Genomic DNA, 13,252 nt, shown 5'->3' with positions numbered 1-13,252 from the left:
AAGTGCACGTTTTTGGCAACAGCCCCTCTCCAGCTGTTGCTATCTACGGCCTTAAACGTACAGCGCAGGATGGCGAGACTGACTTCGGGTTGGATGTCAAGCAGTTCATATATCGGGATTTCTATGTGGACGATGGCTTGAAGTCGCTGCCCTCTGAAGAAGCTGCCATCAGCTTGCTCAAAAGAACACAAGACGCACTTGCCTGCTCGAACCTCAGGTTGCATAAGATCGCATCAAATAGCAGTGAGGTAATGAGAGCCTTTCCCTCCCAAGACTATGCAAACAACTTGAAGGATCTGGAGCTTGGTACAGACACGTTGCCAACGCAACGTAGCCTTGGAATCATTTGGGAGCTTGAGACGGATACGTTTACATTCCAGGTTGTAGACGAAGATAAGCCATACACTCGTCGAGGTGTCCTGTCTACAGTTAACAGTCTATACGACCCACTGGGATTCGTTGCTCCAGTTACCATCCAAGGCAAAGCTATCCTTCGTGAGCTCACCATGGAAGTGGGTGACTGGGACTCCCCATTACCTTCTGATAAAGGCAAGCTGTGGATAGCATGGAGAGACTCCCTGAAAGATCTGGAAAGTCTCCATATCCCAAGAACATATGCACCAGTCTCCCTCTCCAAAGCTCAACGGCAAGAACTTTGTATCTTCTGTGATGCTTCAACCAAAGCAATAGCCGCAGTTGCCTATATCAAAGTTACAGATGCTGAAGGAGAACGCCATGTAGGGTTTGTTCTAGGTAAGGCAAAACTTGCACCACGACCAGAACACACGATACCGAGATTGGAGCTGTGCGCAGCAGTGTTGGCAGTGGAGTTAGCTGAGCTCGTCACTTCAGAAATCAATGTTGACCTGGATACCACACATTTCTACACGGACAGTAAGGTCGTGTTAGGTTACATCTACAATGAGACTAGACGGTTCTACGTCTATGTAAGCAATAGAGTACAGCGCATACGAAGATCAACACGACCTGAACAGCGGCACCATGTCCCCACCGAGCTCAACCCAGCAGATTATGCAACGAGGGCCGTCCCCGCAGCTCAATTAAAGGACACCACATGGCTGACAGGGCCAGCCTTTTTGACAAACACTGAACCTAGTCTTCCTGAGGAGGATATCTTTGAAATTGCAGATCCAAAATCGGATCCAGAAGTTCGACCTCAAGTGTCTACTCTGAGCACCGCTGCCTCAAATGCACAGCTTGGATCACAACGCTTCGAGAAGTTTTCAAGCTGGAGGTCATTGACTCGTGCTGTTACTTGCTTGATCCACGTGGCTCGACTCTTCAAGAAAACATCAGCATTAGGACCAAGTAAATGCAAAGGCTGGCATTACTGCCAGACGGCATACACAGTGGATGAGCTCTCTCAATCCAAAGATCTCATTATTCGTACAGTGCAGCAGGAAAGCTATGCCACAGAGCTTGAATGCTTAGGCAACCAGGAAGAAATCCCCGAAAACAGCAGCACCTTAAGAAACTGGATCCATTCATCGATAATAACGGCTTATTGAGAGTCGGAGGCCGGATCACAGAGGCAAAATTGGAAAGTGATGAAAAGAACCCTATAATAATTCCTGGTAGCCACCACATCACAAGGTTACTTGTGGTCACTACCACGAACAGACACGTCATCAAGGGCTTTTACAGAGGGTGCTATTCGCACTGCTGGCCTGTGGATAGTTGGAATGAGAAGACATGTAAGCAGCGTCATCTACAAGTGTGTCACGTGGCGCGCAAACTCCGTGGGACATTTCTCTCCCAGAAAATGGCCAACTTACCTGCAGATAGGCTAAGCATTGAGCCTCCCTTCACGGAATGTTGGTCTGGACGCGTGGTTTGGGCCCTGGTCCGTTCGCAAGGCAAACAAGAGGTGGCCACTCTAACAACAAACGTTGGGCAGTGATCTTTACCTGTCTAAGTATCAGGGCAGTGCACTTTGAGGTCATTGAGTCCTTGGATACTTCAAGCTTTATAAATGCCCTCAGACGGTTCATTTCCATCCGCGGTCCAGTGAAACATATCCGCTCGGATAGAGGCACTAATTTCATCGGGGCCTGCAAGGAACTCAAGGTTCCATCAGACATAGATAGTTTCCGTGTGACGAGGTACCTATCTGAACAGGGCTGCACATGGACATTCAATCCACCTCACTCCTCTCACATGGGCGGCGTATGGGAGAGGATGATAGGCATAGCCCGGAGAATCTTGGATTCCATGTTCCAGCAGGAAGGATCCTCAAAGCTCACTCATGAGACTCTCGCAACTCTTCTGGCAGAAGTAGCAGCCATCATAAATGCTAGACCCTTGGGTCCAATATCCGCTGATCCTGCAGATCCAATGATACTCACCCCTTCTACCCTTCTCACTCAGAAGGTGGGCCCTTTCCCTGCTCCTTCTGGTCAGTTTGACACCAAAGATCTCTATAAGCGGCATTGGCGTCAGGTTCAAGTCCTTGCAGATGTCTTCTGGAACAAATGGAGGAAGCAGTACCTTTCTACGTTGCAGACTCGGAGTAAATGGCATTCAAGCAAGCCAAACATTGATGCCGGAAGTATTGTCCTCATGAAAGACTCCAAGCCGAAAGGAATGAATGGCCAATGGCATTGGTCACTAAGGTATTCCAGCACAAGATGGGAAGGTCCGGCAGTGTAGAGATCAAGATCTCTAGACACGATGGAACCAAGCTCTTCCCTTAAGGCCTGTCACAGACTTAGTCGTCCTTCTCCGAAGAAGACTACAAGAGCCAGTAGTGACTTTCAAACACTGTTCTTCAGGAGCGGAGCGTATTGGTGTTATCTATAGATACCAGGCGGGAGTGTTCTGTCCCCATCAGCACATTAGTTCACTTAAATGTTTTTCTTCTTCCATTGCTGACAGTAGTTGTTTCACATGCGTGTGTTCCTTTAAGAACTGTGGGACTGTTGCACCATGGGATCTAGTCAGGAAGTTTAATGTGAGCAGGACAGCCTCATGGTTTTGTGTTATCTCATCCATACCAACCACGTATTCCACGTTCCATGCCTTGGGCAGCATTCTCGGTATGTGAAACAGATGCTGACATACTGTTCTTATATATTTGTTAAGTATTGTCAGTAAGTTTGATGTGCAATATGTATATTTTTGATAATGATTGACAGCTCATATTGGACTGAGAGTGGGCTTCAGTGGGCTGGTTTTGCCACTGTTATCTTGGGTTGTGCTACATGTAGGTATATTTTGGTTTGTTTAGATGAACAATGTGGGTTATATTACATACATCGAATAGCAATACATGACATATTTCATTTGTTTCCAGCCTGCATGTTAGCTACTGTGTGTACTACCGCATTGCAGTAGCGTGTAGTTATATTGTTTTTACAACCGTCATTGTATAATGTTTGCGACTCCTCAATATGTAAGTAACAGGTAATTTTGTTTAATTTCCCAGTTTCACCCTTTCTAATCAAATAAATGGAGTTAAGACGATCCCAGTCTCCAGTGTTTGATGGTGGAAGGTGTTTAGCTGCTGGTCAGATTGCACAGGGTTACGTGCATGCAGGACAAGACAAGTGTTTTTCAGGAATGTGCTGTGTTCAAAAAGGTACAATACCAGTATGTTGGTCACACTTTCTCTCCTCCTTCAGTGTGTTTGCAAATCAGTGAGAAAAACTCCAGTTTTTCCCCGATTGATTTCAGAGATAGCACAGAACGCCGTCTGTCAAGCTGGTCTCTGAATCGATTTCCTCGGAGGTGACTCAGCAGGGAACCTGCTCGTCACTTGTTGCAGGTGTTAGCGAACCTGGCACCTCTCCTGGGGTCCGGAACCTGTTTGCAGTGTGTTGCCTGCACCCACGTGGATCGTTCACAACCTTGACTGCTGTGTAGTGAGCAGCAGGAGGATCTGGAAGGGTCCTTCCCACCGTCTGGACTGCCAGTTCTTCCTCCTGAAGCTTTTGATCACCACAAAGTCCCCAGGCCGGAGCTTATGCAGTGGTCCCTCAGCTGGTTTAGGCAGACCCGCTGAAACCTGTTTTCTTATGTCAGAAAGAGCAGAAGAAAGTTGGGTGCAGTATTTCAACATGTCATGTTCACATAGAGCTGTTGAGGGAATTGCGCCGCTTTGGCATTTCTGTCCTTACATAAGGAGGCCTGGCAAACAGAATCTCATATGGACTGAGATTGGAACGAGATTGTGCACGCATTCGCGGTACATTAGGACCAAAGGAAGCCTTTTGTCCAAGGGAGTCCTGTGTCTGCACAGCATTTAGCAGTTTTGTTTTTAAGGCCCCCGTTACATGCGTTCTATTAATCCCGCGGACTGTGGATGGTAAGCGCCAATGCGTCTTGATGTTTATCCCGATAAACAAGCTTATTTGTGTTATCGCTGAGTTTACAAAATGAGCTCCATTGTCGCTAGACAAAAGGCTAGGTATTCCCCATCTGGGAATGATTTCAGTCATTAGAGCTTTTGCCACCACTGAAGCTGTCCGTCTTTTGGCCGGAAACACCTCCACCCATTTAGAGAACATATCAACCATAACGAGGCAATGTTTTTCCCCTCTGACGGTGTTAGCTCAACAAAATCCATCATCAAATGTTCAAATGGTCGTGTTTGGTGGTTGGTGTGCTGCCTCGTCGTGTTACATTCACTCCTTTGCCAATGTTGTGCGTTTGCGACATGCAAGCTTTACAAAATTTTTCTGCAAATGTAGTGAACCCTTTGTAAACCATGTCTGTGTGATAGCTACCATCATTCCCCTTTTGAGATATGGTCTAACCCATGTGTCAACTTAGCAAAATGTGGGAAAAAGTGTTTTGGGAGACATGGTTTAGAATCTGGCCCTAGCCAGATGCCAGTGTTAAAGGTGCACCCTACTGTTTTCCACTGTTGTCTTCTTGTGGTGTAGCATGTGTCTGCATAGCAATGACAGACTCTGGGAGTAAAAGTGATCCTCTGCAGTGTGAGCTAAGGTGTCAAGTGTGAGGGGCAGGCGTGCAGCTGCTTTGGCAGCTATATCAGCACGACTGTTACCCCTAGAGACAGCATCTTGCGCGCCTGTTCGTGTGGTGCAGTGCATTTACATACAGCCACCCGTGTTGGTAGTAGAATAGCAGTCAAAAGATCATTGATCAAATGATGATGTAAAATGGGCTTACCGGTCCGATTTTCGGAAATTGTCGGTGCCTCAACAGTGCACCAAAGTCGTGGCACCAACCCAAAAGCATACCTTGAGTCCCGTGAAGATGGTAACAGATGAGCCACCAGCCAACCTACATGCTTCCGTTGAGGGCAATGAGCTCAGCAGCCTGTGCAGACAAATGGTTTGGGAGAGATTTTAGCAATCATAGTTTCAGTGTCAGAAACTACAGCAAATCCTACCTGTCCCTGTCCTGTTTGTGGGCAGCCGAGGCTGACCCATCTACATACAAAATGAGGTCTGGATTCTCTAAGGGAGTATCCGAAAAATCTGGCGAGGTGTGCATGTTTGCGCCAGCTCTGCCAGACAGTCATGTGGTTCTCCGTCCCTATGGTGTAGGCATAAGAGAAGCAGGGTTAAGTACAGTACAACGTTTAACTGTTACGTTAGGCATGTCAAGAAGTACTGTATGATAACGTAGGTATCGTGCTGCAGACAAATGTGAAGCCTTTTGTTCAAGTAGGATCAAAGAGACAGCATGTGGGACTAGCAGTGAGTGGAGCATATCCTACTATGTCATGGCGGCCGCAAGGCCCTTTTCCAGCAGCTGCTACAGCTCTGAGACAAATCGGAAGGCCTGCTGCAACTGGATCGAAGTTTTGCGAGAAATAGGCCACGGGCCTCAGTTCGTCTCCGCGGCTGCAGGAGAACAGATGTCATGCATCCTACGCGTTCATCCACCGTCTGAGTGAAATGAAGATTTGGGTTTGGCAAACCTAAGGTTGGGGACTTTGAAAAGGCTCTTTTAAGATCTACAAAGGCCTGCTCAGCCTCAACAGTCCAGGTTACCAAATTGTGTGCAGTCAGTCCCTTACCGGTATCACGCCCCCTAAAGGTTGAACAAGTTCTGCGTAATTTGGGATGAAAACACGACAGTAGGAACACATCCCTAAAAATGACATCATTTGTTTTTTCGTTACCCGGGTTTTGGTAGGGAAACAATTGCCCCCATTGCGAAGGACAAAGGTTTTTCCCTGACCCCAAAATGTCATGTCCCAGGAAGTGGACCTCTTGTTTTACAAATTGCAATTCTTAAGACTGGCTTTGTGTCCCGCAGTTGCAAGATGACACAATAGTGCAATCGTGTCTGCTCACACAGCTCTTGTGTTGAGCTTCCAATCAAAATATCGTCTAATGCACTGCAGCAGACTTGAACCTGGGTTTGGTGTGAAGCTCTTAGGCTGTCGCCGGCGTCATTGTAGATCGTCGGAGATTCAGTGCATCCCCTGACAAAGGCGTGTGAAAGTGTATGGTTTTCCATCAAACAGGAAAGCGAACCAAAACTGACTGTCTTTTGTCCACCGGTACACTGAAAAGCATTAGACAAATCAACGACAGAGAACCATTTAGCATCACTTTTAATTCCCTGTAGGATTGTGTATGGATTTGGCACATTTGTGCGCTACGATGAACAGCTGCATTGACAGCTTTCAAGTCCTGAACAAAACGCCATTCTGTCGGAATGCCTTTTGGCCGTATTTTCTTTACCGGAAAAATCGGGTGTTCTAACAGGAGAATCTGGACGGAATTATAACTCCTGTATCCAATAAGGAGTTAAAAACGCGGATTCCATCAATAGCTTCCTGTTTTAACGGATATTGATGTTTCTGTGGTCTGTAGTCCAACGTGGGTATTATGACGACAGGTTGACAATTTTTAATCAACCCCACCATATTTATGTGTCGCCAAAGGTGTGTTGCACTTTGGCTAAAAGTGGTGAGACGTCCAGTAGGTAAAATGTCGTTTTTACCTTGCAAAAATGTGTCCGTTGTGGTCGCAGTTTCACTCAATATATAGATACTGCGGATACAAGGCACGCCGCCATGATAAAAGTTTTCTATAATTTCCTGTTGAGGGAGAATATGAAATACAGTCATCAGCCGTGTCAGTCCAGTCAGTCAGTTTCTCACAGGTCATGACAAAGTGTCCGGGTCTGTCTCCTGGTCTGTTGGAGACAAAGAGAGAAGAATATGAGCTACAGAGTTAGAAATTCTGAAAAACTTTTCTGTTTATCAGTCAAGGCTACCGGCCACGCGTAGTGTGCGTGGGTGCCAGTAGACGTAAGACAACTCTAGCTCGTCCTTGACTGGTCAAGGAATTTGTCAACATATTCTTCGGTCTGCGGAGTTGGGGAGACAAGAGATAATAAAATGCATTTGTTGTGGTGTTCTCATCACTGCTAAAGGCGACACTAGTTGTTGTGCTTCTGTCAGGAGGTCGATAGCCCGACAAAGGTTAATGTCCCATAGAATGTGAAGGGGAGTGTGTGCTTTTGATTTCAACAAAAACATGTCAGGAAAAAGATGATTTTTGTCAAAACGCACAACCCTGAGGCCAGTGGGGGTAGGAATTACCCCTCATACCAAAAACACACATTAGATCTCTTCCTAATAAATTTCGGGCGCACAGGTGAGAGCAAAATGAACATTTCTGCTCTTCTCTGGGTCTGATCTGTAGAATCTGTGTGCACACAAGTCATCGGGAACGGTAAATTTCTCTGGCATTATCATACCACTTGCACTTCTAGAAAGAATTACCCTACCGAGAAAGTTTTTGTTTTGGGAAACAATGATTTTTCAAAACTGAATTTGTAGCCCCTGAATCAACCAAGAATTCTATTTCCTCCCTGTATTGTCAACACTGTTGTAGGCAATTTTATAACACATCTGATGAATACATAGCATAAGTAGGCATTTTTCTCTGCCAATTCCTTCTGTTCTATATGCTGTATTGCATCTAGTATGTTTTGCTTATTGTTTGGGGTGGTGGTGATGTTTGTGGTATGCAGGAAAGCATGTCTTCATTGCAAGCATGTGTATCTGTGTGTGTGTGCATGTTACCCCAACCTTACCAGGCGACTGCGTGTCATCCAGTCCGTCCCATTCCACCACATCTTTCCATCCCCCACCGCTCGTCAATCTGCAAACTGCTGGGGGTCGTTACGCTGTCCCTTGACGAAGTCCTTCTGGGTGGGGACATTCGTAGTGGCCCGAATGCCCTTTCTCGCCACAGTTGTAGCAAGTGTCTTTGTCCACTATCGGTGTGTTGTCCCGCCCCTGCCTCTGCCTCTGCCTTGTCCTCTGCCCCATTCCTTCTTTCTTGAGACATTGCTGCCACAGTTTTTATGAGGGTTAACTGTGCAGCATCACTGTTTTGTTGTCTTTTCTTCTCCGTCTTGTCTCTGTGCTGGTCAGGATTTTCTCAGCATGTCTAGCATGTCTAACAATCTCCATCAGGGCTGAATCGGGCAGTCCAATGCAGGTTTTGTCCACTTCAGCTCAGATGTCAGGGAGCAGCCCACTCAAAACACGTTTTGAAATGAGCTTCCACAAAGTTCAACCACTGCTCCGGCGGTAGTGGTGCGAAGCGATGTCCGCTGTGTCTATCAAAGTCTCAGAAAGCCCCGGTGCTGGAAGTCCTCCACCGTCTCGCCTTTATACTGCTTGGTGTTTGTCACACGTGTCATGTCGATTCTGTCTGGAAACACGGTCCCTAGTCCGTGGAGAGATCATCCAGCAGGTCATTGTAGCCATCATTGGCTCTATTTTATGCAGATTTGGATGGAGAATGACTGGATCATTGGTTGGTCTTCGGGGAGAAGGTGTCGGATCTTTGCATACTCCATAGGCCCCAGGTTTACCATCAGAAGACGCCTATTTCTGGAACAGTGGGCAGAAAAGTCTCAATGAATGCCTGAAGGGCGTATGGTAAATTGTGCACCAGAGTTTTGCACGGGGGAAGGTGGCTTGTCGCTTGTCTAATGTCTAATTCAGTCCAGGCCCTATACACCAGGGCTTACTTCCCCTCCTTGTGTAGGGACTTGAATCATGGGAAATGCATCAGCTTCATCTCCGTCCTCATCAGTTTCCTCTGTGAGGCCTTGGAATACTGGCAATCCGCTGTCGCGTGAGCTGCTTCAGCGTGGAGGAGTGAGATGAGCTGTTCCCGTCTCTGACGCTTCGTCTGTCGGGTCGTTGGTACCGTGGCTGCTCTCTTCCTCTTCCGGGTGGCGGGGGTAGGATAATGGGGTGGAATGTCCGTGACCAGATCCACGATTTTTCAACTCGGATAGAGAGGAGAAAGTGTGTCAGTGACATTGTTCATATCTTTTCTTTCTCTTTTTTTTTCTTTTTTGTTAGTATCAGTCATGCCTGTAAATGTCATCTGTTTCTGCAACTGTTTTCTCTCTGTTATCAGCTTCTTTCATCCACACATTAAAACATGCCTTATTATCCTCAATTTGCTCTAAGACCTTGCTTTTAATTGTTTTCTGTCCCCTCAATTTTTCTCCTCTGTCTGTAGATCTAATTTTAGCATCCTGAGCTTCGCTTACACTCAGGGAACCATTTTCGCGAAAGCCAAAGCCTTTAGACCAATAAGATAGACACCAAAACAATCCGGTCCATATTTATGAGTCATTTCATCCACTATGGGTCCAGTTGCATCACTGGAACGGGAAATTTCGTTTCCTAATTGATTTTGACTTTATAGTATACTATGTCTTTGTTCCGATGTGATCGTCACCACACCAGTGAGGTTATTTGTTCGGGAAACTTTGCGTGAAAACCGTGTGCAGGCAATCTCTGGGCGGACGCAAATCAACTTAATAGTCAAATAATTTGACCTATTTAGTATGTTTTCAGCCTTGTTGCAGTCTGTCTCTAAATAATCAAGAGGCTCTTTTTAGAGTAACGTTACGGACTCCAGACCGGGCCCTGCAGGTTGTCCTTAAAGGGTCCAGAACTTGTTTAGAGTATCGTTACAACCCAGACTGTCCTGCAGGTTGTTGTTAAAGGGTCCAGCACTCTCTTAGAGTATAGACTATTTGTTTTGTTCGGGAAACTTATATGAAACTCCGGGCGCTGACCCTGCAGTCAAAACTCTTAAATAAGTTAACTATTTAATTTACTCTGCAGTCGCCTCTTCTGCCAGTTCTCTTACTGGTCTTGTCCGGCCAATCAATTGTCTTATCACCATATACAGAGAATTCAATCATAAATATGTCCGTGTCTGCCAAAAGATGTCATTCGACAACCCCCAGTTAGTTTTGTTTATCCCAAAATGACCAACTTAACACAAATCTAAATTACCTCCAGTCTCAAAAGTCAGAATAAGTTTCATTTGTTTGTATAGCTCACACTTAATGATTTTTGCAATTATTCATTTTGATATAATTGACCAGAGATTGATTTTACAATCCAATTAAAATTATTTAATTTGGATCTTAAACTTGCTGCCAGAAATCTCTTCCTGTTCGTTTTTTACGGAGTGAAAAAACAGCTTGGAGTCCTTCCGCAGGTCCTGGCCTCCTTCTCTCCTGAAAATGTTTTTATTTCGAGGTATAGAAGCAGGCTGATCGTTGATCTCCTGGTTTTGCAAAACCCCAGGCTCCACCAGTCCTCCGTGCCGCTGTTCACAACCGTCCTGCTCTAGACAACGCCAAAATGTGGTGGAAGATTTTTCTATGAAGCATCAGAGTAAAACAAATATCAATGAAAAAAATGAAAAACGAATAAAGAGCTGTTTGAGATTTTAAACCAAAAGTCTGGTCTTTTGAGCATTTTATTATATTTTGCAAAATATGAGAATACAGATTCAAAGGTACATGCAGGTACAACCTGAATGAGCATTACTAAACTAAAAATTCTAAACATCACATCATCATATAGTCAAAAAACCTCTCTTTCAAGCCACCCTCTAACTTTATCTTCTAGCCTGGTCAGAGTTGAAAAGCAGACATCATTAGAAGTCAACCCATCGCTTCCACCTTCCCTCTGCTCCTGTTGCTTCATTGTAGCCTAAAACAACCCTTTGCATTATCTCTAGGAGGCAGAAGGAAACATGGTTTTGTAGCCTTCTCTCTACTTTGTCAGCTTAAAAAGTTAAACAAAAATGAGTAGGCATAGAGTTCTTAAACAAAACCACTAGGCTTAAGAGTTCATGGCTGCTGCTGTCCTCTGGCCCTTTAAGAGTCTAAGAGGAAGGAACGCGTTTTTGAGAAGTGGAGGGGGAGTTTAAGACAATCTTCAGCAAGTAGCGTTATAATCATTAATCAATAAATGGTTAAAATAAAATTTGCTTGCCACCATTGGGATCACACACTCCAGTACTGAAGGTATACACTGGCTTCCAGTACCTCTAAAGTAATTTATTCTTTTAAAATACTTTTACTGGTTTATAAATCACTTCTAAACGGTTTAGGGCCCAAAAAATACATTTCTGATCAGTCTACTAACATTAATATGACCCACCCAGACCTCACCAGGTCGTCTGGGGACAGGTCTACTTGAGTCCCTCCTAGAGTCAGAACTCAACAGGGGAAGCAGCGTTCAGTTTTTTATGCTACCACATGTTGGAACAAACTCCCAGGAAACTGCAGGTCCGCTGCAACTCTCAAGTTCTTTAAATCTAAGCTAAAGACCTATCTTTTTGATGTTGCTTTTCTTTAATAATCTATTAACTTTAATTTGCTTATACTGCAACTATCAATTTTATTATTGTCTTTTAATGTTTTTATTTTGTTTATTAATGTTTTTAAATTGTTTTTCAATTGTTTTAACTGCTCTTTAATGTTTTATGTAAGCACTCTTTGAATTAGCCCTGTTGCTGAAATGTGCTATACAAATAAAGCTGCCTTGCCTTGCCTTGCCTTTCATAAGGAGTGCACACAGACAGTATATAACAAACTAAGCAGAATAAATCATCAGAGAAGTTTAGATTATGTCTGGTGAAGTAAACAGGATTACTGCCTTCACATGTGATTATAATTCTCTTGTCCTGTACGGTACACTTGTGTATGCTCACAGTTTGGAATCACAGCTTCACGGGTTCTGTCAACTCTGCATTCAACAAATGTCAGAGGTTGTTGTATTACACGGACCGATCCCGACAAATGTGCTTCCTCCAGTCCCTCAGACGAAGTCTTGCGAGGGGTTTCAAAGTTGTTTATGATGAAGGCATTGAACCTTACACAGTATATGCAGTGTGTCATGATTTTGTAGAGTTCATCCACATTAATGGTGCAGTTGCGAGCTTCCATCTCTGGGAAGATATGTTGGTTCTTGAACTGTTGGTGGAACTTGACGAAAGTGTCTTTGTCCGCCACTGAGAGCATGGAGACAGCGAGAATGCAGGCAGAACACCGGCAAAGATAGATCTTCAGGCCAATCTGGAGAACACAGAGTTATGTAGCTGTTAGAGACTTTACTCTGACATATCTACCATCCTTTTATATTATCATATAAAAGCTGTTAGAGACTTATTACTCTGACATATCTACCATCTTTCATATTATCATATAAGCTGTTGTTAGGAACTTCTACGCGACATATCTAACATCTCTTTATATTATCATATAAAAGCTTGTTAGAGACTTCTGCATCTGACATACTAACATCTCTTTATATTATCACAAAAGCTGTTGCGAGAGATTCTTTACTCTGACATATCTAACATATCTTTATATTATCATATAAAGCTGTTAGATACTGTCGAACGTGGAAAAACGGTGCTCACTGAGGCGTCGCGTTGCTCGCTGTGGCCGAGCCAACCCCTTTTATTGCCTTCCCCTCAGCAAAACCTCGGCCCCTACTAGTGCCCTCTTTGCCGTGCTTGGAACCGAACGGCAGTTGCGCTTCCAGCATGGGCGGATCAAGCTTGACCTATACTAAAAGGGAGTTGCTTTTTGACGGCACCTGAATTATTTAGTTTCTTATAGAGACACACGGCCTCCGTCTAAGGAGAAACCCTCGGCCCGGATCAGGGGAACGCCGAAGGCCCAGATAAGAGGTTGAATACACACACTACAACCAGACAAAATTCCCAAAAACACGGGCTCTTATCCCCTGTATGACAAGCACCGCCCGAGGGGATCCTTCCAAAACCAATGATTTAGTTCTTTGCCCCAGGTACTCTCACGGTCACCTGTTAGCCATCCTCCCAGGGTCACCGGAGGTCCCTTCCTTCTCCAGGACACCCGCCTTGCCCTCCTGTGACTGAAAAGAGGAGGGATGCTCAGAGGTGTCTCTGACCAGGCTGTGGTAGGGAAACGGCAATCC

Source organism: Perca fluviatilis, chromosome 7 (assembly GCF_010015445.1).
Source record: "Perca fluviatilis chromosome 7, GENO_Pfluv_1.0, whole genome shotgun sequence".
Classification (NCBI taxonomy): domain Eukaryota; kingdom Metazoa; phylum Chordata; class Actinopteri; order Perciformes; family Percidae; genus Perca; species Perca fluviatilis.
The sequence above is the reverse complement of the archived record's forward strand: the minus strand, read 5'-3'. Positions refer to the sequence as shown.